Raw genomic sequence first — 4,922 nt, 5'->3', positions numbered from 1 at the left:
ACTCCCCCCTTATTTCTCTTTTCTTTTCTATAACTTCCAGATACGAATCAAAATACTGTCACAGAATATGGCGGCTGCGTAAGCGAGCGCCTATCGCGAGAGACCAATTTTTTTCAGTGAGGGGAAAGTTGTGTCAGGGAGAGGAAGTGTGATTGCTAAATCCACTGCTGAGAAGAGACAGGCAAAGGAAAAGTTTGGCTATATTATTGGTATGGAAACTATCAACAGACGGGTGGGAGGAATAGTCTACAGGTGGGGGCGGGTGCTTGTTTGGTCTGTGTCTGGTTGGAGCTTCTGCAGAGACAGGTAAAATAGGTGAGGCTACTGACCAATATCTAGGCTACCCTGACACATAGCCTGTGATTGAAAAGAAGATAGGCCTGTGTAGTCACGATTAAGGTAATATTTTAACTTGCTTGTTGCTATGATGTTATTTAGGGTTTATTGAAGTTTTCGTTACCCTTGACTCATTCTGTGTAGACTTCTACTAGGCTACTGTAAAATGTAGGCTACTGTAAAATAATACACTATTAGCCTACTTTCTGTTACTTTTTCCCCTGAAGGGTGTGGACTTTTGCCCTCACTACATGGATTTAGAAGCATAAGATTGGTATAAGTATATGTGCTTAAGCCAAGCCTTTGTTTTACACAAGGGTGCTGCAGTGGGCGGATCCTGCTCTGCCCCAGAATTGGGAGGACGTGGTGCAGCATGTGCTATGGTCATCATGTTGGTGGTCACTGTGGCGTTCCAAAATGGAATGGGACCCTCAGTAGGTAGGTACACATGGCGATTATAATTTGACATAGGCTAGGCTACACGTTTTGCATGTATTATTTATAATATTTTATCTACGGTTGCCCTGAAGTGCAAAACACAACTACATTTGGTAAAATACAACATTTCACAAAACACATTTCCAAACACAACATTTCACAAAACACAACATTTGGCAAAACACAACAACATTTCACAAAAACAACATTTTGCCAAAACATGACATTTCGCAAAAACACGATATTTCACAGAAACACATTTCGCAAAAACACATTTCGCGAAAACCCAACATTGCACAAATTTTTTTTTTTTTAATTGAAAACACAACTTCGCAAAAACATGACATTTCAGATATAATGGAAAGGGTAGGAACAACATTTTTCCAAAGCACAACATTTCACAAAAACACGATATTTTGCAAAAGCACAACATTTCCAAAAACACAACATTTCAAGAAAATGCAACAAAATTTCATGAAAACAATGGGTTCGCAAAAAAACGACACTTCAGATACTACGGAAAGGGTAGGAACAACACTCAAACTCTTGTGGAGAGGAGTCTCGCATGTAGCTGTGTCAAATAAACACACGACAAATAAACTTACAACATGACAGCGAGACCGTGACAAGGTTCCCCGTGGGTTCAGTTCATGAAGCATCTTCTAACACAGAGGCTGTTTCTGCCTCCACATAGTTCTGTAATCAAACAGATGTGCATAAGTCCTTGCAATAAGATAGCCCTTGTGAAACAGGAAATGACGGGTTCTGTACAATCACAAACAAGAAGTGTTGTTCCTACCCTTTCTATAATATCTGAAATGTTGTGTTTTTGCGAAATGTTGTGTTTTCATGAAATGTTGTGTTTTGGCGAAATGTGTTTTTGCGAAATGTGTTTTTGCGAAATGTTGTTTTCGCGAAATGTGTTTTTGTGAAATGTTCTTGTGTTTTCTCAAAATGTGTTTTTGACAAATGTAGTGTTTTCGGCAAACATTGTTTTTCAAAATGTCGTGTTTTTCGAAATGTCATTGTGTTTTGTGAGTTGTCATGTTTTGCAAAATGTCATTGTGTTTTGCGAAATGTGTTTTGCGAAATGTCATGTTTTGCACTTCAGGGCCTCTGTACTTATCACTGTTAGTATCAAATACACAAGGTCTTTGTGGGCGTGCTACAAATTACAGTATTGTTGTTTTTCATCTGTCTTTGTTCATCCCCTGGCCTCTTCACCTGTCTCTTCAGTTACTGTAAGAGCAACATTCACATGTTGGAATCCTAACTATTTCTTGTCAATGACAGTTATCATCCGGAAACACAGGATTTCCTCCTGCACAGTTAATGAAGACCTAGGAGTGAAGAGGAGGTCGGTGAGGCTGACTGACTCATTCATTGGGGTTCATTTTGGCCAGTCAACAAACAAGCTGTCTTTTTACAGCCGTGGGTAAACACATTAGGAGCTCTGCTCACACATTCACTCCACTGGATCATGGATGAGCTGCCATGACGCGGGTGGGATCCCAGTATGGCCTCCTTGAGGGGTTCACACCACCAATTCATCATACCACAGTCACTCTTCCTGTGGTAGATTTAAACGCATGCATTCACAGCAGGTTCCACCCTCTGGTTAGTTGCTCTGGTGCTGTTCTGTTTCATTTAGTCTGCCTTCACTGTTAAACTGGATGGTTGAGTTTGTCTGTGAGGACGTCGTAAACAGGTGTCCCATTTTATTTTTTTTACGGCTTAATTGATGTGGACCAAGTTGTGGACCAAGTTTCTTGTTCTGTTGCGTGAACCCACACATGGGGTAAGTGAGAAAACAGACACTTGGGGGATGCGTCTTCTGAAAAAGACGGCACATTTGTTCTTTAGCGGACCGGGTGGAAACATATGGCGTCTCATGTGTCTGCGTAATGCTGTGACTCACACACACACACTCATACACACACACTCATACACAGGCAAACAGACACTCGCATACATTGTGGCCCCTGTTATCGGCACAGACCCTGACCCCCTGAGAGTTTGAGGCCAACAGAGCTGAAATCCCCAAAGCACAGAGCAAGCAGTCAACACAGAGCCAGCTCTTGTCCCCATGTCCTCTTGTCCATACAAAGTATTATTTTCTTACAGCAAAAGACTTGCTGTAAGTAAGGGGGTGGGGGCAAGGACGGCACTCCGAGGGCAGTGAGTCAGCAAGATGCTTTAAAACTTCTTTCCGAGAATTTCCAATGACTTAACCTTATGCTAGGATGGAAAGGTATTTACACTCCATTACCAGAATTCTTTGCACTGGTTCCGTGTCATTCTGTGTCATGTGACTGTGAGGCAGACCGGGCACTTTTGGCACATTTCAGTCAAGGGGGAAAAAGTTACCCGTTGATTCATATCACAGTGAAGAATGTTTCACATAATATCCCAAGACACTCTCTACACTGTTGCTAAATCCATATCCTCCCCTGCAGTGGCACATAGATTATAGAAATGACAACTTGATTGGAGGGGGCGTAGCTTGTGCAAAACACACACACAAAAGTTTGCAATAAAAAAGACGAGCAATTGCGTGTGGTGGTGCAATGCATCGGAGTCCTCAGATAGTTCTTGGAAAACAATGTCGGCCACCCACATTCCTGCATAGACAGAAAGCGTTTTCTCACGGTCCGTGGACGGCGGGTCAAGGGTCAGCAGCTGCAGGTCTTCGGTCATTGTTCTTCTCTGAGCAAAACCTACGTTGTCCACTAACCCTCTTGGTGCAGGTAAAGTTGCTGTAATAGTAAAAACAAGTGTGACACAAGGCAATGAAGAGCGTCCCCATGGGGGAGGGGGAAGTGTGTGTGTGTGTGTGGGGGGGGGGGGGTAAAGGGGGAGGGGTCAAGTTGTCTTCATTGATCATCATGGGGTGATGTCTCTAAGCTTAGACAGAAACTGACACCTATGCAGTTTACTCCAAATTCTTGCTTATGAGTTAAACAGTTTACAACGACATATTGGGAGTGTCAGACATTCGACCACTCATTCATGACTTGTTCATAAGACTGTGTACATCACAAATATCAGTCTATCATTCCTTGGTGGGTCATTTGTTCTGATGAATTTAAATGGGCTGAGCGCTACCCACCGTGCCTCTGAAAACACAACGGTTCAACGGCTGGAGGGCTGGGATCCCGACACAGAGCTCCGTCTCCCAGAGACGGTCGGGGTGACCCTCAGTGGATCAGCCCAGCATTCCTTCAACCTGAGAGGGCGGAGGGAAGACACTCACAACCACCACACCACCAGATCTGAGTAGGAGCAAGAGGAGGACACACACACGCACACAGCATCCCACTCTGACCCCCACAGATACTTTTCCTGGGCCCCTTGGGGTTCAAATGATTTCCCCCTAAACCCGGAGGCTGGAAACTTTCGTAGTGTCCTCCTGACCTCGCCCCCCTGACGATTCCTCACTGGGCCTCGAAGCAGTGGGCTCCTCCATAACCCATGTCCAGACAAGGCCTCCTTATCACCGAGGCTTCACTAATGCAGCAGTCCCTCTCTGCTGGGGCTGATAACACAGGTGTTGTAGCATTGGTCAGTCCCCCTGTGGGGCCCCCAGATGGGTCATTAGTCTGTGAATTGGAGTGTGGAATGTGTACCGTGTATTCAGACAGGACTGCTGTGCACCAACCACTGCTCTGCTACCCCAGACGTATTCAGTCTCATTGGACTGCAGCGGCTCAGTGAGCTGGCTGTAAGTGTGTGTGTGAGTGTGTGTGGGGGTGGGGGGTTGTACTCAATAACTCACCCAGGGAGGGGCACCGTGGAGTGGAAACGGGATCACATCTGTGTTAATACATTCTGCTGAGATCCCTCGAGACCATAAATTTCCCTAAGTGGTTTAGGAGTAATGAGTCAGAGCCTTGGGAGTTCACTGGATGTATTTGCCATCGCTGCATGACTGATGTCAATACTCAGCCTGCCTGCACTGGTCCTGCTATCAAGCTACCAGCCCATAACATGATCTTGAATGTGGCACCCTTGTGACACATCTTATAGAATATCATGTGAATCAATGACAGTGTTCACAGAGCCAGGTTTGCACTCAAAAATAGTTCATGGCACTTTCTCAAGTTCTCAAGAACTGGATCAATATTGACCAATATTTTGAAACCTTTGAA

The sequence above is a fragment of the Borostomias antarcticus genome, assembly GCF_949987555.1.
Source record: "Borostomias antarcticus genome assembly, chromosome: 6".
Classification (NCBI taxonomy): domain Eukaryota; kingdom Metazoa; phylum Chordata; class Actinopteri; order Stomiiformes; family Stomiidae; genus Borostomias; species Borostomias antarcticus.
This window is presented reverse-complemented; position numbering follows the sequence as displayed.